Source organism: Hemicordylus capensis, chromosome 1, assembly GCF_027244095.1.
Source record: "Hemicordylus capensis ecotype Gifberg chromosome 1, rHemCap1.1.pri, whole genome shotgun sequence".
Lineage (NCBI taxonomy): Eukaryota > Metazoa > Chordata > Lepidosauria > Squamata > Cordylidae > Hemicordylus > Hemicordylus capensis.
This window is the reverse complement of record NC_069657.1, coordinates 135002663-135027524: the sequence shown is the minus strand read 5'-3', so window position 1 is coordinate 135027524 and position 24862 is coordinate 135002663. Positions and strand designations below refer to the sequence as shown.

Sequence of the window (24862 nt, the reverse complement as noted above, 5' to 3'; positions counted from 1 at the left end):
TAATCTAACAAAAAAATACAAGGGACTCACCAGCAACAGATATTGGAAGGAATGCTAAGCTGGATGAAAGAGGGGCTGTTACAATGTCCCTGCTAAATATAAGAAAGCCACCAAATGTAAAAAGGTGCCTCTTTGTCCGGTTAGCAGAGATTAATGGAATTTGTTAAGCAACCCCCAAGCATAAAGTAGAAAGATGTCACTGCTCCCATGAAATACCCTGTAGAGGAGAGGGTGAGGGGATGTGGACGGGGAGGTGGAGTGGCTGTGGTCTATAAGGATAACATCTCCCTTAACAGGGTCCCTGTCAGGGTATCAGACCATATTGAATGTGTGTACTTGAGTTAGGGGACCAGGGATAGATTGGGACTTCTGTTGGTGTACCAATTGCCCCGCTGCCCAACAGAATCCCTTATTGAGCTCACGGACTTGGTCGCGGAACTCGCGTTGGAGTCTCCCAGACTTTTAGTACTGGAGAACTTCAATGTTCATTTCGGGTTTGTCCGGGGCAGCTCAGGAGTTCATAGCAGCCATGACAACTATGGGCCTATCCCAAGTGGTCTCTGGACTGACGCATATTGCAGGTCACATGCTTGATTTGGTCTTTTACTCTGATCAGGGTGGTGTTCCATGGGTGCGGACGCCTGTGATTTCCCCATTGTCATGGACGGACCACCATCTGGTTAAGGTTGGACTTACAACCACTTCCCACCTCTGCAGGGGTGAGGGGCCTATTAGAATGGTCCGCCCAAAGAGGTTATTAGATCCAGTAGAGTTCCAAGAAGCCTTGGAGAGATTCAGTGTTGGCTTTGAAAGTAATCCTGTTATGCCCTGGTTGAGAATTGAGACAACTTGCTCACCAGGGCAGTAGACACGATTGCTCTCAAGCATCCCCTCCGACCCGCTTCAAAATTGGCCCCTTAGTATATGGAAGATCTATGGGGGCTGAAGCGGCAAGGTAGACAACTGGAGCACAAGTGGAGAAAGACTCTACTCAAATCCAACAGATTACAACATAAAGCACATTTATGCTCAGGCGATATGTGTGGCAAAGAAACAGTTCTTTTCTGCTCGTATTGCCTCCGCGAGTTCACATCCAGCGGAATTCAGGGTTGTGAGGGGACTAGTATCTGCCCCTCCTCCCTTGAACCAGAATTTGGAGTCATCAGTTACCCGCTGTGATGTGTTTAACGAGTTTTTTGCAGATAAAATCTCTTGGATTCAGGCCAACTTAGATGGAGACTTCACAATTAATTTGATGTCTGAACTGGAGGTGTCCAACAACTCCTCTTATGCGATTCGACTGGATCAATTTCAGTTTGTGACACCTGAGGATGCGGACAAGCTGCTTGGAGTGATGAGGCCTACCACTTGTTCTCTTGACCCTTGTCCAACATGGCTTGCTCTATCTAGCAGGAAGGCTATTTTAGGCGGCCTGGTATAAATCATAAATGCTTTTCTGAGGGAGGGCAGGATGCCTCCTTGTCTTAAGGAGGAAATTATTAGACCTCTTCTAAAGAATCCTGCATTAGATCCCTTAGAGTTGAGCAATTATAGGCCTGTTTCCAACCCCCCATGGCTGGGCAAGGTAATTGAGAGGGTGGTGGCCTCTCAGCTCCAGGCGGTCTTGGAGGAAACTGATTATCTAGACCCATTTCAAACTGGCTTTCGGGCAGGCTATGGGGTGGAGACTGCCTTGGTCGGCCTGATGGATGATCTCCAATTGGGAATTGACAGAGGAAGTGTGACTCTGTTGGTCCTTTTGGATCTCTTGGTGGCTTTTGATACTATTGACCACAGTATCCTTCTGGAACATCTGATGGCGTTGGGGGGTGGGAGGCACTGTTTTACAGTGGTTCCACTCCTACCTCTCGGACAGATTTCAGATGGTGTCGATTGGAGATTGTTGCTCTTTGAAATCTGAGCTTAAGTATGGTGTCCCTCAAGGCTCCATACTCTCTCCAATGCTCTTTAACATCTACATGAAACCGCTGGGAGAGATCATCCCTGGGAGCTAGGTGTTACCAGTATGCTGATGACACCCAGATCTACTTCTCCATGTCAACTTCTTCAGGAGCTGGCCTATCCTCCCTAAATGCCTGCCTGGAAGCAGTAATGGGCTGGATGAGGGAGAATAGACTGAAGCTGAATTCAGATAAGATGGAGGTACTTATTGTGCGGGGTCAGAACTCTAGAGACGATTTTGATCTGCCTGTTCTAGATGGGGTCACACTTCCCCAAAAGGAACAGGTTCGCAGTCTGGGAGTACTTCTGGACCCACACCTCTCCCTGGTTTCTCAGGTTGAGGTGGTGGCTAGGGGTGCTTTCTATCAGCTCTGGCTGATACACCAGCTAAATCCATTTCTTGAGATCAATGGCCTCAAAACAGTGGTACATCTGTTGGTAACCTCCAGACTTGACTTTTGTAATGTGCTCTACGTGGGGCTGCCTTTGTACGTAGTCCAGAAACTTCAGTTGGTTCAGAATGCGGCAGCCAGGTTGGTCTCTGGGTCATCTTGGAGAGACCATATTACTCCTTTGCTGATGGAGTTACACTGGCTGCCAATAGGTTTCCGGGCAAAATAGAAAGTGCTAGTTATAACTTATAAAGCCCTAAACGACTTAGGCCGTGGGTATTTAAGAGAGCGTCTTCTTCACTATGAGCCCCACGGCCCATTGAGGTCATCTGAGGAGGTCTGTCTCCAGTTACCGCCAACTCGTCTGGTGGCTACACAGAGACGGGCCTTCTAGGTTGCTGCCCCGAGATTGTGGAATGCACTCCCCACTAAGATACGATCCTCCCCATTTCTGGCAATGTTTAAAAAACATCTAAAAACCCATCTTTTTAATCAAGCTTTCTCAGCCTTTTAAAATTTGTTGGTTTTAATTTTGTGATTGATTTTAAATTGTTGAATTGTTTTAACTTTTTATATGTGTTTTAATCGTTTTATGTTAAACGCCCAGAGAAGAAAGTTTGGGTGGTATATAAATGTAATGAATGAATGAATGAATGAATAAAATGCACTAGACAAGATTTTTTATCAGCATCAACTGCCATGCTTCAGCAATATCTGGGGAAATATTAACCATTTGATGGATTCCATTCAGCTTACTAAGAAATCTCTAAGCATAGGAACATAGGAAGCTACCATATACTGAGTCAGACTGTTGGTCTATCTAGCTTAGTATTGTCTTCACAGACTGGCAGCAGCTTCTCCAAGGTTGCAGGCAGGAATCACTCTCAGCCCTATCTTGGAAATGCCAGGGAGGGAACTTGAAACCTTCTGCTCTTCTCAGAGCAGCTCCATCCCCTGAGGGGAATACCCTACAGTACTCACACTTCTAGTCTCTCATTCATATGCAACCATGGTGGACCCTGCTTAGCTAAGAGGACAAGTCATGCTTGCTTCCACAAGACCAGCTCTCCTCTGCTCACAATAATACAGTACAGTATGCAAGACTGGAGGAGATGGTGAGGCACTACTAAACAACATCCTTGTACCACGGCTAGAGTCTAGCCCAAAATTTAAATCAATCTAAAAATAACATAGGCAATTTCTCTGGTTGCATAATATTACCCCCCAAAAGATCTAGCTATATATAAGGAGAAAGGAATCAAGAGACAAAAAGGAAAGATGCTTCCACAACAGAGAGAGCGAGCACGCACATTAGAGGAGCAAGGACAAAATGGTGAAGAGAGGGGTTATGACAAGAACAAGGAGAAAAAGAGATTACATATTAAGTGACAATGATGTTCAGCATGGCAATTAAGTTCTCACTGAGAAACACAATTATCCACCAGTTTGTTGTGCAGAAGCAAAGCAAGACAAAAATGTAAAACCATATTCAGTGTTACTTGATTGTATAGAGGTCAGTTCACTTGATTACAAAAGGTTTGTTTGCTGACTTTCAGTAATCTCTAAAAGTGTATCAGCATTCCATGATACAAGGATTTGCAGTATTAATGAAAGCAAGCAAAATTTAAATGCATTCAAATTTCTTCCACTTTCCATCTAATTAAACTTACATACAGAGAAGTATTAGATACAGGATATATACCACAGCAGTATCCATCATCAGTATGCAACTCTTCAAGTTGTATTGAGACCAGTGGACAAAAGATATGTGATATCTCCAAGTGCACACACATCAATTTCCAACCACTGAGACCCCATATTATGAAGGTGGCTAAATCCCATATTATGCCTGATTCTCTTTCACCACACCAAGTATGAAGCAGTCCTCTTCAAAGAAGTTAGAACTCCTTGCTTATAATAAAAACACTTTGTTCTAGAAGTTTGCCCTTCTCACATTAACAATGTTCCTGCCACTCTAAACATAAATTGTTTATTAGTGAACTTTATGCCTTTCATTCCCTGGAATTCTTAGTGCAGTGTCTGGTAACCCATGGCACACATTACATGCTAATTGCCACAACAGCAAAACTATTTTATCACTGAAAGGCTATAATTTGTAGTATATGCAAAAGGCAAACACTGTACTCTCACCCAAAATCACTCTCAAGATGACACAGGAAAGACCTATGTTGCTATGACAATATGCTTTCTTAAACTTGCAAATAAAAAGTTCTACTGTGTGATGTCATCTCTCTCAATATACAACAGCAGATACTGAAATGAAGATAGCCTCATGCAACTGCATCCACAGACATTTGCAGACATTACACCTGCAGTAATTAGGAAATATTGTTTCTAGAAAATTATGTGCATTTTCTAAATGCATTAGAAACCTAGAAGCCAAGCGTTTGGGATTTCCAAGGAGTTATGCTTGCCATGTTCCCTGATCTCTTCCTCAGGAACACCACCACCACCTTCATCTGTTGGGATGAGATGACAGAGAAAAACTCTTGTCATCAAGCTATTGTAAATACAGCAGGACAGGGATCACAGTTCCACACAGCAGAGACTTGACACCCCTTCTCAGTGCCACATTCTTACAACAGAAGTTCATTAAGGCTAAAGCATCTGTCAGCAAAAAACTAGCATTTGGTAGTCATCATAGGAATCAACTCTTATGGAGGGCTGATATTAAATGTGGAATGGCAACAACTCAATGAAAGTGAGTTTAGGAACATGGAGGGGAATATGTACATTGGGGAGATGATCTAAAAAAAGCAGAATGGAAAAGAATGAAATATATCCCTTTGTGTGGGATATATTTAAAATGCATCTCTGTTACAAAATATGTAACTAAGGCTTAAGGAAGACTGGGAGAGCTGGGACAAGGGATTGGTGGCGGCAGCATTGGTATTGATTGGCATGAAAGGATGGATCTGCTTGAAACAGAAGACACTTAAATATATAACCTGCCTTTAGGTTATGGAATACGGTTACATATGATTATAAACAACTGATTTAGGGAATTATACAGGAAAACAAAATTAAAGTCATGTTTCATTCTTCATACATTCCTGTATTTCAGAGAACACCTTCTACGTTATGAGCTCCACTGCCCATTGAAATCATCAGGGAAAGTCCGTCTGCAGCTGCCACTGGCTCATCTGATGACTACTCAGGGATAGGCCTTTTCTGTTGCTGGCCTGAGACTTCAAAGGCACTCCCTGCCAAAAGAAGAGCCTCCACATATCTGACAGCTTTAAAAAAGACTCCTGAGACACATTTGTTCATTCAACCATTTGATTTGTAGAACTGTGGACTTGTTTTTAAACTATTTTATTTGTTGTTTTAATTTTGTGTTATATTTGTTGTAAAGTGCACAGAGATGCGGGTTTGGGTGGTATGACGTAAATCATAAAATCCAACAATGGTAATGCTCAGCAGAGAACCACACTATCACACCAGAAACAGAAAAATACTTTAATGGTGCTTCACAAAGCAAAATAAGCGAAGGACCAATCTCTACCTGAAAGAATTTACAATTTCAGTATAGACCAATGATCTTCACTATTTTTCAAGTGACGACCAGTTGGCAAAAAAAACTTTAACCTGAGAGCTATTTCCACTAGGCTGACCTCTGCACTTTTCTCAGTGTGGGAGGGCCCCTTAAGAGAGAAAGAGCCCTCTTTTAAGAGCTCTATGGGGGAAATGCTGGGAAGGGCTACATGTCCCAGCATTCTGTGCACACCTTCCAAGATGGTGCAAGTGCTCCAGAGGGCTCCGTTTCCCTTAAAGGAGCACCACCGGTTCTGAGCAAAGTGCAGCACTGCATGATGAGAATGATCACCTCTGCATTGTGCTGGGGGACAGACTGTGCAGAATAGTCAGCTTTGACCAAAGCTTCTCACAGGTCCAACAAACAATTAGTCAGGGAGTCTGGGAGCCACTACTGGCTCCTGGACCTTACAGTGAAGAACACTGGTTTAGACAGAAAAGGCAGCAGAGGCAAGGATAACAGAAATAAGGGTATAATAAAAGGGAGGAATGTTTGCATCACGTTTCTAGATGCCTCGGCGGCACACAAGTAGTTGAGATTTTTCCAGACTTTTACAATGCCAGTCTTGAACATTGCTATTAGCCAACATGCAAAGCTGCCAAACTATGCTGATAACACCAACAAGTGACTAAATATAAGGACCAGTCTACTGGATCTCGCCAAGGATCCAGCATCTTTCTTTCCAAAACTCCAGAAACACGGCATGAAAACAGCAGCACTCCCTCATTGTTTGTCCTCTAGCAACTGATATTCAGAGAGTTTACTGTATAGCATTGCAAAAAGCTATGTCTAAGGCCTCATAATTTTTTTTCACTTCAAGCTATTTATTCTCAGGCATGTAATGCACACCCAGGTTTTAAGATGTGTAAAAATGTTGTGCAGGGAAGGTAGCATACATCTTTTTCTCAAATATGCATAGCAGAAAGATGTCCATCCATCCTTCTTTAAGAAATTAGTTGTTTGTATAACCTTTCTTCCATTTTAAAAATCTGTTCATAATTGTTTATCTCCATTAAAATTGTAAAAAACACCACCACATACATATTCATAGCCCTAATAGTATGTATGCAGTCACGGTGGTACAGGCCACTGAGTATAAATAGATGACTTTATTATAAAAATGTTTCGATAATTTTAGCACAAATCCACTAATAAATGTATTCAATAAATAATGTAATAAAGAGGAACACTCCTATTCCCCTCAATCCCTGCCCAATTTCATAAATGCAGCTCCATAACTCCAATGAACAAAAACAAAAAAACCCATAAATGAGTAAAAGAATCAGTTGTGGGGGTGGGGATGCATTAGAATGTAGATTACTTTATTGTGGTTATTGACCAGAACCAACAAGCAGACAGCCATCAACATCAAAATTAACATTTTAACAAGACAGTACATACATACATACACACACACACCTGTAGAGTGTGCGTGAGTGTGCATATATAATATATACACATACATATATACATACACACACATTACTCATCTTAAAAATCTATATACTACATACTAATCATCAAAATATTTAATCTAAGTAGAAATGCTGTACTTCTTAAAATTTTAGTTATAATTAATATCTTGAATCAACTCTTGCCTGACCTTGCAGACTGTGGCACAGAATTTGGCCACACTAAATGTTATTGATGGAATCCAATCTGCAAGAAGAAAGGGGGTATAAAACTCAGCTGATCTGCCTGGCATATTCAGTAAAAGGGGGGCAAGAAAAGTGATGACAATATCCCAACAGGATGGACAATATAAAAGCACATACATCACAGTTGCAATCTCCTCTGTGCCACATGGGCATTTTCCCGATATCTGCCCTCAAGAACCGCAGATGGGAGCGCATTAAAGCATGCCATCAAAAATGTTCTCCGCTCATTCAAGATTGTCAGACTAGTGAGATAACTGGCTGGCTTAAGATAGTTCAAGAACCCACCAAGTCTGTTACTACTAGTGGCCAAGCTTAAATCCTTCTTATTCACTATCTCGGATACATTGCTTAAGAATTTGTTTAGCATTGTCTTATCCCACAGAAATTAAGAAATTAGGAGAAAACCCATATGTACCAAATGTATCCTGCAAAACCCTGCTCCAAGTAGATTGAAAACTGTCCATCTGAGTGGTACCAGGCCAGCTGGGAAGGATATTAATTTTAACCAGAAATTAAAAAGAAGCAGCCAGACCCTGGCCTCTACCTTAATCAGGCCTGCTTCTAATTGCAGTACACATTACATTAGATACCTTTTCACAGATATCAATACCTTGGTCTTCTGGAAATTTATGTTCAAGAGATCTTCTTTGCCACAGTGGGCCAAGGCCTGTAGGACTCTCCTCATCCAAATGTGCATTTATGAGATAATAACTGCATCATCAGCGTACAGAAAAATTGATATGGGTTTATTCGCTAGTTTAGGGAGATGGAGATCCAGATTATCAAGGCAATTTAACAGATAATTCATATAGAAATCAAACAAAAGGGGAACAATGATGCACTCCTGCTACACCCCCATGTTATTACAGCATCAGACACCTGGCCTTGCGGGTTATGTCTTACCCTTAATGTGGTGTCCTCGTGAAGCAAATGAATAAGCAGTGGTCGCCACCAATCAATGGAGGAAGCCTCAAGCTTCCTCTAGAGCTGATCCTTAGAGATCAAATCAAATGCAGATTTAAAGTCAATGAAAGCTGCATAAAGGGATGACTTGGCACTACTTGAATATTTCTCAGCCAGGTGCTGCAATACCAGCCCCTGATCCAATGGGTTGGCCTGCTCTAAATCCGGCTTATTTCTCCCTCAGTATATTGTCTTGCTCCAACCAATCTACTAGTTTCCCATGAAGGTGCCTAGCATATAGCTTGCTGATAATACACAGCTGGCTGATAGAGCGATTGCCTTTTAAAAAGATCAGAACAATGCCTGTACCCCATTATTTCAGGATGTGGGCAGTTTGATCTAAGAGAAAGGTTTTGCAAGTACAGGAACTCATCAATCAATATTAGATTTTATCAATTCAGGAGGTATGAAATTGCCTCCAGGGGCCTTTCCAGGTTTAGGTTGGGCTACCAACTTAATTACCTCCATAGTAGTGACAGGGGGCCATTCTGGAAGGGAGGCCAAACTAGGTATTGGTGAGGACACACAATCTTGGTCTGCAGAATACAAAGCTCAGAAATGTACCTCCCAAGCCTCCACAAAAAATATAGCAACCCAATCAAGGCACATTGCCATGAAGATTATTCAACACAATTCTCCAAAAAGCAGACAGATCATTGGTCCTAGAAGAATTAAATGCTGCATTTAATTTAAAGCATTTAAAGCCAAGCTTCTCTTGAAACCACCCTTTAATACCTTATATTGCCTTTTCTGTATTAATATAGATGGTGATGTTATTAGTATGTTATTGGCCCTGAAGAGTTTATAGTTATCTAAAGTAAAGTGTGCCGTTGAGTCGATGTCGACTCCTGGCAACCACAGAGCCCTGTGGTTGACTTCGGAAGAATACAGGAGGGGTCTACCATTGCCCCCACTGCACCATTAGGTGACTTGTTATAGTTATCTACTAGAGTGTTTTTAGTAGCAATACAGTCTCTGTCCAACCAGCATTTAGATCTGTGTGCGCGGACATGGGTTCTGCCCAGGTCATTGTGGGTGAGGGTCTACTGTATCATTTGTGTGGTACTTTGAAGCAACTCAAGAATCCTATTGGGTGAATCAACTGTCAACATAGAGGCGCGGAGCTGGAGAAATTTCTCTGAGTTGAGAAGTTCTCTAATCATCTCCTCCACCCATGGGTACCATTTAAGTCTGCTAGACCTAGAATCAGCCAAAGTTTTTGACTGAAACCTCTCCTCCATATATAGGTTTTTTTTACAAATGGCTTCAAATAGAGCACACAGATAAGCGGTTACTATCCAAACGACAATCTACCCTTAATTAGTGAACCAGATTAAATGAATTCCATGACACAATAACATAGACAATAATGCTCACCTGCCCACACACCCCAACCAGTGAGTAAACAACCCACTGGCAGCATCTTCAGCAGCTCCATTTAATATAAAGAGGTCCAATCTATACATTGTTGTATAGCAAAGCTACCTACATGATCTTTGGACTAGCGTGTCTGCAAGGGAGCAGGACAGCCCATCTCTGGAGGACAGCTCTGGTAGGCTGCATACAGGAAGGCATCATTGGGGCCCAACCTGGCATTAAAATTTCCACCAATGGTAACAGGGGATTCAGGGAAGGCAGCTAGGAGTTTGATAATATAAGCCTCAAACCCTGTCCAAAAGCTCTTTAATACAAGACCATCTTTGGAATGGGATAAACATTAGTAATTAACAGGCTGTAGCAATCAAACTTAACAGCCAAGGCTGCTACAAGATGCAAATAAGAATTGTGCTTAACATTCATTCATTCGATTTCTATACCACCCTTCCAAAAATGGCTCAGGGCAGTTTACACAGATAAATAATAAATAAATAAGATAAGATAAGATAGAACCCTGTCCCCAAAGGGCTCACAATCTAAAAAGAAACTTGACACCAGCAACAGTCACTGGAGGTACTGTGCTGGGGGTAGAAAGGGCCAGTTACTCTCCCCCTGAAATATAAAGAGAATCGCCACGTTAAAAGGTGCCTCTTTGCCAAGTCAGCAGCCTCAGCTCACAATCTGGTAGAAACAAACAATCCAAGACCCCCCTTTGCTCTCCATTTCTTTAGTCCAACAGCATTTAGCACATAAGAGACAAAACTATCTAGTTCTATATCTGCTGTTTACTAAATCTCTTGTAACAGAAGAATGTCACATTTTGAAATTTAATCAATAATGGTAGCATTACTTTTCTTTGAATTCCAGTTGGCAATGTTCCATCCAGACATGGCGACAGTATCTGGGGCTTTTTAGTTTGGAAAAGAGGCAACTATGAGGAGACAGGGTGGAGGTATATAGAGTTATGTATGGAGTACAGAGAAATTTTTCTCCCTCTCTCACAACACTAGAACCAGGGGTCATCCCATGAAACTGAAGAACAGGGAATTTAGGACCAACAAGAGTCCTAAATGCCTGCCCATGGGCAGTAATGGGCTGGATGAGGGACTGAGATGCTCATCGTGGGGGATCGGAATCTGAGGGATGAGTTAGATCTTCCTGTGCTTGATGGGGTTACACTCCCCCAGAAGGAACAGGTACACAGTTTGGGAGTGCTCTTAGATCCAGGCCTCACTCTGGTATCTCAGGTGGAGGCTATGGCCAGGAGTGCTTTCCATCAACTTCGACTGATTTGACAACTGCGTCCATTCTTTGAAGAGAACAATCTCAAAACAGTGGAAGCTGGTAACTTCCAAGCTTGACTATTGCAACGCACTCTACATGGGTCTGCCTTCGTAAACTTCAGTTAGTTCAAAATGCAGCAGTTAGATTGGTCTCTGGGGCAACCCGGAGAGGCCATATTATGCCTGTTTTAAAACAGGTCCAATGGCTGCCAATGTTTCCAAGCAAAATACAAAGTGCTGGTTATTACCTTTAAAGCCCTGAATGACTTGGGTCCAGGCTACCTTAGAGAGTGCCTTCTTCTGCACAATCCCCATCGCACATTGAGGTCATTTGGAGAGGTCCGTCTCCAGTTACCACCAGTACATCTGGTGGCAACTCAGAGGCAGGCCTTCTCTGTAACTGCTCCTGGCATATGCATGCTCGGAATGGCCCACAGGGCAACAGGGCATATTCCCAGTGTGTCCCACCTGCAGGGCACCTCTGCGCCCCGTCGCACTCGGCAGCAGTAAATACTCCCACCCTTAAGTACCCATTCTACTCAAAACCCGGTGCCCTCCCCACATACATTCCACCGCCCTCTCAGTGCCCCTAGTCCGGCTCTGGGCAAATGGAATGCACTCCCAGCAGATATCCTCAGTTTAGGCTCAGTGTTGGCCTTTAAAAGAGCCATAAAGACTTGCTTGTTTGGCCTGGCCTTCCAAAGTTCTTAAAAACTTTGGAAGGCCAATTTTAATTGGTTTTAAATTTTGTTAAAATTGTTTCTATATTGTTTTAAGTAGTGAGTTTAAAATGTTTGTTTTTATGTCTTTAAACTAGTTGTATACCTCCCAGAGCCTCTGGATGGGGTGGTTTATAAATGTAATAAATAGATAATAAAAAATAAATGAAAGTAAGTATTTTTTCACACTGCACATAATTCTCTGCCACAGGATAGGGTGATGGTCACTAGCTTGAATGGCTTTAAAAGGGGCTTGGATAAATTCATGGAGGACAGGTCTATCAATGGCTATTAGTAGCCCCCCTAACTGGGCAAAGAGGCAGCTTTTACTGTGGTGATTCTCTTTATTTAGCAGGGAGAGAGTAACTGGCCCTATCCACCCCCAGCACAGTACTTCCAGTGACTGTTGCTGGTGTCTATCTTATGTTTCATTTTAGAATGTGAGCCCTTTGGGGACAGGGAGCCATCTTATTTATTTGTTATTTCTCTGTGTAAACCGCCCTGAGCCATTTTTGGAAGGGTGGTATAGAAATTGAAATAATAAAATAATATTAATATTAATATTAATATTAATATTAATAACAGTCTGGTAACTATAGGCTAGTGCCACCTCCAGCCTCAGAGGCAAGATGCCTCTAAATGCAGGCTGCAAGGGAGCAGCAGCAGGAGAGAGGGTATGCCCTCACCAATTGCCTGTGGGCTTCTCAGAGGCATCTGGTGGGCCACTGTGTGAAACAGGATGCTGGACTAGATAGGCCTTGGGCCTGATCCAGCAGGGCTGTTTTTATAACAAACAGTAACATTTGGGGTGGTTCATATTATGTCAATCAGTGGGTAGAATTTCCCTAGGCATGAACTGCAAATCATCATCAATTAGTGTAGTGATACCACTGATCTTGATGCTAGAGTGAGTCTCCAGCAGCTCTAATCTCATGGGGTGCTCAGATGAAAATTCTTGAACCAATGATTAATTTGATAGTCTGCTGCCTGTTGCAAATCTTGCACTGATATTGGGGATTGTTTAAATGGTAATCAGACTCCTCCTGGGTCAACCCGTTAGAATCAGCCATGGGAAAATTTGGAGTTCCAATATCTTATCAAAATGCAATGAAAGGTGTTTGCTTAGATCAATCAGGACTTGTGATGTGTGTGCTTCTGCTTCCTCTAGCTCACCAAGTTGTACCAAACATAGGCCTTTTCAGGGGATGCCAGTTGTACTTCTTCAGTATCATTTCCTCTCTCCCATTCTTTGTCTCAAAATCTTGGTCATTACTAAGCAGAATAGGGTCAGAAAATGGTTCAGAAACACCATCAGCCTTTCTTAGCTGTCCTGACTTAAGAATTCCGCATGCACTCTTTAGAGCTTTTTGGCAGAAATATTCCACCAGAGGCTCAGCAGCCTCAGGAAGAGATGCTAGGGAGTGCTCGAGTCTCTCCATTGGTGTTGCCAAAATAACTTGCTCATCTGCCAACTGAGTATCGGGGAGTATTGGCCTCTTTCAGGCAAGCTTGGTTAATTGGCCTTTGGTTGGCAACTGCAGCTTTTGGAGCCAATGTTGTCTTTTGCTTATCTGGTGGGGGAAAGTTGCTCAAGGCAATACTAGACACTGTTGAGTTAACCCTTTGAGGTAGCAGCAGTCATAATTGAACATAATGAAACACACAGACTGGAACTATTTGAGAGCTGGCCAAGAGAGCTTTTGTTCTAAATAGCATAAGTGGGGTCACTGGTTGCTTCAATGTGAGCAAAACTCTTTTTTGTGATGCCCAACCCAGAAGCCATTCCAGAGCGGACAGGTCAATATGACATCATAGCAGTCAGCTCACTGTCCGCATGCTATTCCAAAGCTCTCTGTGTACATGGTTCATAGCTATTTGTAGCATAATCTGCGTCATTTGTAAGGTCTGTGTAGCACAAGTGTTATCAGCCCTCTTAGTGTGTGATCACTACAGCACCAGGTTTATGTCATATGTCTTTATACTTGGCCCACATTTCCTCTTATTACACAGTACAGATCTCTGGTGCTCTGCTGAAGCTAACATATTATTTACAAATCTTTGCACATATGCCTCAAACAACTCTTTTAACTGATCCAACTTTTAGCCAAGAATGTTCAACTTGATGGCAACTCCTCACTCCTAAGCCCCCACCCAGTGATAACAGGTGAAGCCTCTATAACAGAAAGTCTCTTTAGCTCCATATCTGTTCACAGTGGGACAAGAATAAACTCAGACTCTTTGCGTTGTAAAAACTGATCTATCTTGTAACTGCTTCACAGCTTTGAGGGAATTCAGTGATTCTGGAGATCATTGCCATTTTTAAAAAAAAATTCTCATCCTCTCCAATTAAGGTTAATCCAGATTTCAGCAGGCTCCAGCAGATAATTCTCTGCTCTCTCATCTCGGAGACACCACATTACTCCTTTGTTGATGGAATTACACTGGCTGCCGATAGGTTTCTGGGCAAAATACAAAGTGCTAGTTATAACTTATAATGCCCTAAACAGCTTAGGTTCCAGGTATTTGAGAGTGTCTTCTTCGCTATGAACCCCACCGCCCATTGAGGTCGTCTGAGGAGGTCTGTCTCCAGCTACTGCCAAATTGTTGGGTGGTCACACAGAGATGGGCCTTCTTGGTTGCTGACCCGAGATTGTGGAATGTGCTCCCTGATGAGTTACGATCCTCCCCATCTCTAGCTATTTTTAAAAAACATTTGAAACTCCCTTTTTTTTAACCCAAGCTTTCTCAGGTTTTTAAATAAAAAATACTGTTTAATTTTATGGTTTTTAAATTTTTGTATTGTTTTAACTTTATACGTGTTATATGTTGAACTGTTTTAACTTTTATGTGTATTTTAATTGTTGGTGGCCGCCCAGAGACATAAGTTTGGGCGGGGTATAAATTTGATAAATAAATAGAATTATCATCAAAATGCCTCCTCCCACACGGGTAACTTTGTCAGCTTGTTTACCAAATACCAGAATCAACACTCCAGATAAGAGCAAAAAGGCATCCCAATAAAAGCCCAACAGTTAAAAGTTTCTAGAAATTTAGATAAAAGTTTTTTAAAGATCAATAAATTTAAGCCAGGCAGAAATTCTAGAAATGCTAGTGGAAGAGATGTGTATTGAACCTATTAACTCATCTTGGCTCCTCCCCACTAATGTTTATTTCTATTAAACTTGTACAAAAGGTACCACCACATACATATTCATAGCCCTAATTGTATGTATGCAGTCACAGCAGTATTCTTGAGTGCAGGACACAGAGTATGAATAAATGGCTTTGTTATTAAAATGCTTTAATAATTTTAGTGCAAGTCAACTAATACATTTATTCAATAAATAATATAAAGGAGAATACTCCTATTCCCCCCAGTCCCTGCCCAATTTCATAAATGCAGCTCCATAATTCCAATGAACAAAAAGAGCATAAATGAGCAAAAGAATGAGGGAAAATGCATTATGTATCCAGTCAGACACTGACATCTCATATATTTCAGGAAACCCTAAGGCATTGCAAGGAGGCTGCCAAAACAATGCTGTTGTTTTAAAAAAACGCCCAACTCTTCTTAAATATTCTAATCTCACATGTCAATAAATGATTTATTAAAAGTTTGAAACAATCATGCAGGTTTTCTTCATCCCCATTTAATTATCTAGCCTTCCCTCTCTCCTTCCCTTCATCACTGAAATTAAAAAGGACAACCTTCCAAAATAGTATTTCCCTATTAAAAACTTTGGATCTTGTTACAAACTACTCATATATTCAACTAAAGTCACACTATTCATAGATGGTTAAGCAAACTGACATGAAGAAACTTCTGTAAGTCCTAAACACAAACCTCTTCGCTGCCAACAGAAGCATAGCAAATCCATGCTCCTTCCATCTTGAAACACAAGTGCACATACCTGTATTTTTAATGCCATATTTATTTATTTATTTATTTATTTATTTATTTTATTTTATTTTATTTTTACATTTCTATACCGCCTTTCATTAAAAGAAAACCCCAAGGCAGTTTATAGAAATTAAAACATACAATAAAAGCAGTAAAAACATCAAGCAATAAAAACATCAAGCTAAAAACATATAAACAAGCATAAAAACATGACAACAGATAACAGATAAAAACACAGAGAAGCCACAGTAAAAACGATCATGTAAAAGCCTGGGTAAAAAGCCAAGTCTTTAAAAGCTTTCTAAAAGCCGTGATGGAGTCTGAGGAACGAATGGCCACCAGGAGAGCATTCCAGAGTCTAGGGGCAGCAACAAAGAAGGCCCTGTCCCGAGTGCACGAAAGCCGGGCCTCCCTCATTGTCGGCACCCGGAGCAGGGCCCCCTCAGATGTCCTTGTCAAGCGGGCAGCAACCCTTGGGAGCAGGCGGTCCCTCAAATACCCCGGGCCCAAACCGTTTAGGGCTTTAAAGGTCAAAACCAGCACCTTGAATTGGACCCGGAAACAAACTGGCAGCCAGTGCAGCTCTTTCAAAATGGGGGTGATATGTTCCCAACGGGCAGCTCCAGATAACACCCTCGCTGTCGCGTTTTGCACTAGCTGCAGTTTCCGGATATTCTTCAAGGGCAGCCCCACGTAGAGCGCGTTACAGTAATCCAACCGTGACGTGACTAAGGCGTGGGTAACCGTGGCCAGATCTGCCTTCTCGAGAAAGGGACGCAGCTGGCGCACCAGCCGAAGCCGTGCAAAGGCACCCCGGCCACCGCCTCCACCTGAGCTTCCAAAAGCAGAGCCGGGTCCAGTAGTACCCCCAAGCTGCATACTTGCTCCTTCAAGGGGAGTGCAACCCCATCCAGAACCGGTAAAATCTCCTCATCCCGATTGGCTCTCCTACTGACCAACAGTACCTCCATCTTATCCGGATTCAATTTCAGTTTGTTAGCCCACATCCACCCCATCACGGCCTCCAGCCCCCAATTCAGGATATCCACCACCTCCCTAGGATCAGATGACAAGGAGAGATAGAGCTGAGTGTCATCCGCATATTGCTGACAACTCAGTCCAAATCCCCGGATGACCTCTCCATATTTATGTTAGGAAGAGGAAAGAAAGCCCCCATACTAACATCCATCCATACAGTTAGAAGAGAAAAAAGTGTTTCCCCAGTCAAATTTTTAATTTTTTTTCATAAAAGTACCAGTATGTCACAGCCCTAACTAGAGAAAGGGAGAACTTTACTGCCTAGGCCAGGCTTAACAGCCTAAAACCTGCTTTTTTTCAATGCCAGGATTTCTTATTTTATTTATTTTTATTTATTTATTCTATTTCTATACCGCCTGCAATAATTAGTCCCACAATATGTGAACAACTTGTAGGGATGTGCACGAACAATTTCTGCACTCCCTGGGGCGGTGCAAGGGCGTGACTTTAAGCAAGCAGGTAATGCTTCACTCCCCCTCAGCTGGTGCCTGATTTTGAAGAAGATGCATGGGGCTGCAGCGCTGCTTCCTGCAGCCCTCATCGACATCGGCACACACATGGCCAGGGCGCATGCATGCCGGCCATTTGCATGGTATGCTGACCACAGAAATGGGCAGTGTGCGTGTGCCCCGGCCATGTGCTCGCTGGCACCTTACCTGTTTTATTTTTAAAGGCACCCTCCACCGGCCATTGAACTGGCTTGAACAGGTTCAGCACTCCAGAAAGGGAGTGCCGATACTGTGCATGCACATCCCTAAAAACCAGTAAAGAGTATACCTCAGCACGCACAGAACAACTTTTTCTATTCAGAAACTGCAGCCATTCTTCACAACTCTGGGATTAACAGGAAGGACTCCAGGACAGGGGATGTAGATTCCAACTCTGGGCAAGACTTGGCACTTACCTTTAAAAATAAAACTACTGTGCCTAGGCTAGGCTCTTTCTTCATGATGCTGAGAAGTTTGACAACAGTTACAGATAGTATCAAGAATTATTGATTTAAGCAAACGGTTTAACTTATTTCAGTCAGCAAGCAGAAATCATTTATGGAAATTTAGACTGTTGATTCTGGCAATTAACCTGTCAGTTATTTTCAAGAGAAAGTGACCTCCATGCTGACTGGCATGAATGGGCAAAACAATTTTGCAAGTAAATAGAGTCTCTATATCAGATTTACAGCATAATTCTATGTGCGTTAGCTCAGAAGCAAATCCCACTCAGTTCAATGGGACATGTTCCCAAGTAAGCACACAGGATTGAGCCCTGATCCATCTTTTGCTAGCTCCAGTTAAAAACTGCACCAATATGCACTTGCATTTGAGCAATTAATGTGAAGTTAAGCATTTTCTGATCCTTATTAATCAGATATATTTAGTCTATCAATTCAATGTTTATTTTCTAAACCACCAATTCCCAAATATTATGTTAAGCCCCAACAAGAGGCTCACCGGGTTGATGGGCTGCCAGTCAGGGGCATAACAAGGCTGGAGTGGGCCAAGAGACAAAATTTTAAAATTGACCCCTCACTGATACACACACACTTCACAATATATAGTCTTGCAATATATATAGTCTTACAATATATAGACTTGCCTCTGGGGGGGGGGGCCTCGAGGTGTGGGGGGGCCCCAGGCAGCTGCCTCCCCTTGCCTAATAGTAGTTACGCCCCTGCTGCCAGTAGCCAAGTTATTCAAATGAATAATGTGGCATAAGGGACCCTAAAGCAGTGACTTCCGCATAGCTGGGCGGGGCTCACAGGTGGATTCTAAATGGATAGAGTTCCACTGGGAGCTACTACACACTTAGTCACTGTCCAGATCCTACTGCCTGGAATGACTTTTGTCTTTAGCAACAGGATGTGAGCCTCTCCCACACTGCTTCTAGAGGGAATATTCCTATCCTTGGCTTACTACAGGCATAGTTCAAGTACAGATGGAAACCTGTTTAAAGGTCCAATAACAAATGTTTAGCTCTCAAGCATACATAAAGCAGAGCGAGGAGAAATCACATTCCTGGGCACCTAGCATCAAATTTCTAAGATCCTGGGCAACCAGACACCTGGGATTTTCCCCACCATTAGTCCAGACATAGATAAGAAGAGCCACCCATAAATTATTCTCAAGCAAGAACTTGCAGCATTGGGAGTGGCACCAACTTGCAAGGAAGGAAGCCATGTTAATGCCTCTTCAGTCCGAGCACAGTGATATTAAAAGGCTACTACAGGCTGGAAAGAAACACAGGATCAAAGGATTATGATGAATCCTGAAGGGCCCAAACACACCTCAAAATTTAAACAAACAAAAAAGAATCCCTAAGGGGCATGTGATGCTGGCCTCAACACAATTCATTAAAACAACATTGCCGTTTTGGCCTTTCTCCCTAGAACCTCTATTAAAAGGGAGGTCAGGGACAGTGTCCTTACTAGCACAGGCCCAAACAGCAGCAACCACCCTGATCTGCAGCTGTGAACAAACTTACTTCACTATCATCTCAGACCACTCCCTGAACTGCAGATGGCTATTGCAATGCAAATAAAGGCAGAGACACCCAGACACCTGGCAAAAACGAGGGTGGGGGAGAAGACTGTGGAAGGAGGAAACAAACAGGCAAAGGAAGTGTCACAGCTGGCTGTAGGTTTCTTCTGGAGGATGCCGAGCCCCTCCCATTCCCACTCCTCCTATTCTCGAGGCAGACAGGAAGTGTTTACAGAAAGCAGAGTCATTGTAAACCCAAGCAGAGAGACAGGCCAGCAGGTGATTCTTAACCCTTCATTCACCCCCTGCCCCTCCCTTTCCCCCAAACTGTCAAATTATGGATAAAATCTGAGTACATTTTCTGCACACCGTGCAGAAAAATTGCTACTCCTGTGAGCTTACCTCCTCATTAAACAAGATGTCGAGGTCCACAGTCATTAGAGCCTGCGACAAAGTGGCTAATGGACTGGGACACACAAGGAAAATACACACACACACTTGCTTGCTGCCACATAATCTGCACAAACGCAGCTGTACCTCTGCGGAGTTGGCATAAGCGTCTCCACCCCCCGGCAAATCACACTTGGTAAAAATAAATTCAGATTTTACAAATGAAGGAAGAAGGCTAACAACAAAGGGGAGGAGCCACAAACCTCCGAATGAAACAAACCCACATGCCTGGAGAATAGGAGTGGCTACTCCCGCACCATCCAAGGCTGTCACCTCGATCCGCTATACACCAATTCCCTTATTCTCCATCTCTCTCACTGTGCTGCTACCACCACCACCATGTCCCCAGAGCATATTGTGGGAGCTCCCCCCGCACTTCCTTGAAGATTCTTCTTTGCAAAGGACGTGCCGCCTGCTTGCACTGTCTACCCGTAGGCAGGTCTACCCGTACTCTCTACTCATCCTGACCCTGCCTGACACTCTAGTACGTGGAAATAAAAGGGCTTCTGGTTACAGCTGGAGGTACGTTTGGCCTTCACAGCTCACTTTGGAGACTCAGATTACAGCTGCGGCAGCCTCAGTTGAGCTCCAGGGAGAGAGAGACCATCAAAGCAGCCCGCCTTTTTCTCTACTCAGGAAAGCCAAGCTCTGCAATGCCCGGCTGCAGCCAGCCAGCCGGCCGTTCCCACCGTCCACACATGCTCCCTGGGACACGCTGCCTGAGCCACTGCAGTGCCTCCTGCTGCTACACCCGCCGCCCTGAATATTCCCAGCAGAGTGTGCGAAGGGACAGGGGAGGGACGCCCACAGATCTACATCCACTTCATCCCTCCCTTCTCCGCTCTCTTGCTGCTGCTGCTACAGATTACTTTGCAGCGGGGGTGGGGGGATCAACTGTCTGAGAACGCACTCCCACCTAGAACATTAGCAAAGGGGGGGGGAGGTGTTACTTACCAACTGTCTGTCCCCTAGCAGATTGCTTTCCTTTGCAGGGCAGTAGAACAACGCTGCACCTTCTCAGGGGAGTAGGGAGAGGGGCGGGCGGGTTAAAAGAAGCGTGGAAGAGAATGCAAAGTTTGTAGGGGGGAGATCCCCCTGGATAGATCCACAGAGCCTAAGTCTCTTTGCTTGGGGGAAGCTGGTTGCTCTTAGTCAATTATCTGTTGGCTCGATGCAATGGTGAACTTTCCACCTAGGCGGCGGCGGAGCCCCCTGCTTGTAGCGCCCTCCCCGCATTGGCACCAAACACCAGGACGCTCACTCGCGCGGCGGCTCTTGCTGTGGTAGCGGCGGCTTGGACAATGTATGTGTGTGCAGTGCAAGGCAAGCCCCAGCCAGCGAACGAGCAGCACACGCCCAAACTCCGCTCACCGCCCACTAGTCACTCACAACCTCCCAGAGCAGCTGATAGGCGCTTCAGCTCAACCCTCGGGCGCCCGACCGCAGCTCCCCCGCCACTCCAACCTCGTGGTGGGCTGCGGGACCTGTCAATCACGCCCAGAGCTCCCTTTGCCCTGGCCCCGCCTGCTGTCTTTGCGTTGGCCTGGGCACTGGTCTGGGAGGTCTATGGGGGCGAGAGAAGGAGGGAGGAAAGGGCGTAGCGAGAAGGGGAATTGCCTCTCTCAACGCTTATTTTTAGAGCTCGCTGGTTCCTGCAGTCAAATAAAGCCTCTCCTCCCTTTCTGCTGCGCGAAGATCCTCCCTCTCCCCGCCTCTCCTTTTAGGCAAACGTTTCCCTTTTCCCCTGCTTCTTTTTCCGTCTAAGCATTGCAAGTCTTCACTCAAGCCTCCCCGTTTCCTTCCTCTGCGTGTGCGCGTGTGTTTTTTTTAAACCACCCTTTTATGTACGTGGCCTGGCTGCTCTGTTGTCGTGTCTGTTCTCGACTCTCCCCGCCTTTTCTCTGTTTCTCAATCCTGCTGCTGCTGCTGCTGCTTCCATTGGGCCTGTTCTCTCTGTGCACTGTCGTCTGTGCTCCTGCTGCTTCCTGTGCAGAGAGAGGCATGATGTGAAGTGCTGGGCTGTGAGATGAACAGGGTGTGAGAAGACCACACCCGCCCCATTGGAAAGGACAGAGAAATCACACAAAGGAATTAAACTAGAGAATCGTTCGCTAATTTGCATTATCTTGCCTTCCCTCCGTCTATTAATAAATTTAAAACCAAGGTTTCTCCTTCACAAATACAGATTACAATTGATCTTTCCAACACTTTCTCAAAGCTATTCATGTTTGTTGGTTTCTCGAGAGTTGGGGGATTCCTATCCTTTAGCGTTGCCACTCTTTAACCACCACCATTGTGAGAACGTCAGCATTGTTAAAAGAGGTTACACTGATTCAATGTCCTTGAGTGTGAGCATTCCAGATGGTCAAGATGTGATAAAAGTGTTGGAATTATTCATCTTTCAAAGCATGTTTATTAGAACATCCTCTACAATTACATATTAACAGCAAAATGACCGCGATTATGGGGTGAATATAGAGGAAAGACATGAAGTGTATGACACACATACCCACACACTCTGTTGTTAGGACCTAGTTATCCTGTGTTTTATCCTTAATACAACATTACCCTCAAGGCAGCACCTTTTAAGCCAAGCATATAAATTACCTGCAGTGTTCTGTGAGAACCTTTTTTGAGACGTGGCTGTCCCCACACTGTGGCAGAAGAATAGATACCGGCTCACAGTATCTTACATTTTCTCATAAAAGCAAATGACAGAAACACTTTTTATTTATTTTTATTGTTAAATTTATATACCGCCTTCCATTAAAAACAATCCCAAATACTTATATATAAGGGAAAATTTAAAACTGTGCATCATTTGATAGCACTTTGGGATGGGGGGAGGGCTAAACTTTCCCCCTGCTCCTGGTGACTACAGTGTCTGGAATGAAAAGGTCAGATTTTGCTCTCTAAGTAAGTAAAGTAAAATGTGCCTTCAAGTCAATTTCAACTCCTGGTGCCCACAGAGCCTTGTGGTTTTCTTTGGTAGAATACCGGAGGAGTCTACCATTGCCTCCTCCCACACAGTATGAGATTATACCTTTCAGCATCTTCCTATATCGCTGCTGCCCGATATAGGTGTTTCCCATAGTCTGCACCTTTAGTCTATAGTCTACACCATAGTCTGGTGTATCCCATATCCCACACCATAGTCTGGGAAACATACTAGCAAGGATTCAAACTGGCAACCTTCTGCTTTTTATGTTTATTTATTTTATTTATTTTTATTTACTTTACATTTTATATCCCGCTCTTCCTCCAAGGAGCCCAAAGTGGTGTACTACATACTTAAGTTTCTCCTCACAACAACCCTGTGAAGTAGGTTAGGGCTGAGAGAGAAGTGACTGGCCCAGAGTCACACAGCAAGTATTTGGCTGAATGGGGATTTGAACTCGAGTCTCCCCGGTTCTAGTCCAGCACTCTAACCACTACACCATGCTGGCTCTTTTTTAGTCAAACATTTCCCCGCTGTGCCACTTATAAGGTAGTCAGCCAGATACTACCCAGATTATACCCAATTTACATTGTCATTTACATTTACATTGGTGGGAGCCATTGAGAACTGAACTTGCTCCTGTTCTTCAGAGCCCTACCCTTCATTTCTGATTCTTGGACATCCTAGAATGTCACATAACCCAACTAGATTGTATATATATTTCTAAAAATGCCCTTTGTTATAGAGGCTGAGGGAGAGGCAGGGCTCATGAATTTTTTATCTGTCTGTCTGTCTATCTATCTATCTATCTATCTATCTATCTATCTATCCATCATATTAATTTACTGTGTGATATGTGTATCCATAAGCAGTGTACATAATTTAATATACAAGTATAAAAATTTAAAAATATGTACACAATAAAACAAGCGGTTTAAAATTAATTAACTAAAAGCCTGAGAAAACAGGTGTGGGTCTTTTTTTAAAAGCAGCCAGAGACTGAGAAGGTCTTATTTTGACAGGGAGTTACTCCAGAGTATTGGGGCAGCCACAGAGAAGGTTAGGTCCTGAGCAGCCACCAAAGTAGCTGGTGGCAACTGTAACCGGACCTCCTCAGATGATCCTAATAGGTGGGATGGCTCATGACAAAGAAGGCACTCTCTTAAATGAATGGCAAAGAACCCTACATCCCCTGTTCTTTACATACAGATGCATTGTGCTGCCTCCACAGAATCTCTTTCATCAGAGACCTGATCTGCCCAGCCTTAAGGGCAGAGGATAATGACAGCTGGTTACTTTCTTCCATGTAAGTGGATGGCAATTATTTCACTAAAAGGGTAGACTCAGAGACACAAATGGCATGGGAGCAAAACCTGCCCATGACACTGGTGACCAGACTGTCTGGAAGGCCAGCTTTGCCCCAGCTCAGGCACCACCCTGGTGCACCTAGTCCTACTCTTCCAGATATGTAAGTACAGGGCTGTCCTTAGAAAGCCCTGATGGGGTACAAAGCCTGGGGCAAATTTACTCATTCATTCATTCATTCATTCATTTTATATTTATATCCAGGGGCGGATTAATCTTTTGACCATCCATAGGCAGCCAAAGATTTGCCGTCCCAGGGACAAGAGTAAGAGTGCTTGGGTGGGGGAGGGAAACTGGGTGTTTTTTTTTTACCTTAAACAACGCTGCTGTGTAGCAGCGGAGGCTCTGCCCTCCTCCTATCATCACAGGAGGTGAGGTCGGGCACTGGAGGATGGCGGCGAAAGAAGTCTTTCCTCAAGCCCGGCTTACTCACAAATGACACAGAGTGGGCGATTTCAGGCCTTTGCGTGTGTGCGCGCACACGCAGAGGTCCAAAATTGCCCGCTCTGTGTCATTTGTGAGTAAGCTGGGATTGAGGGAGGACCTCTTTTGCCACTGTCCTCCAGTGCCCGACCTCACTTCCTGTGATGGTTTGTTTGTTTGTTTGTTTGTTTGTTTGTTTGTTTGTTTGTTTGTTTACTCGATTTCTATACCACCATTCCAAAAATGGCTCAGGGTGGTTTACACAGAGAATAAGATAAGATAAGATAAGATAAGATAAGATAAGATAAGATAAGAGGAGGGCAGAGCCTCTGCTGCTACAAAGCAGCATTTTTAAGGGGGGGG

The 24862-nt window shown here is 43.6% G+C and overlaps 1 protein-coding gene across 4 annotated transcripts in view; it reads right to left on the bottom strand.

Moving 5' to 3' along the window:
- The window catches only part of HRAS (HRas proto-oncogene, GTPase), an 86225-nt gene extending 64670 nt beyond the window's left edge, over window positions 1-21555 (bottom strand). The window contains exon 1 of one of the 4 annotated variants that reach the window (XM_053285568.1): window positions 20728-21555. The gene's annotated coding sequence lies outside the window, so the exon portion shown is untranslated. Of the gene's footprint in view, window positions 1-19725; window positions 19893-20001; window positions 20125-20727 lie in introns of those variants that run through there. The other 3 variants (XM_053285563.1, XM_053285567.1, XM_053285564.1) reach the window with 3 other exon arrangements.
- Window positions 21556-24862: the final 3307 nt, after the last annotated feature.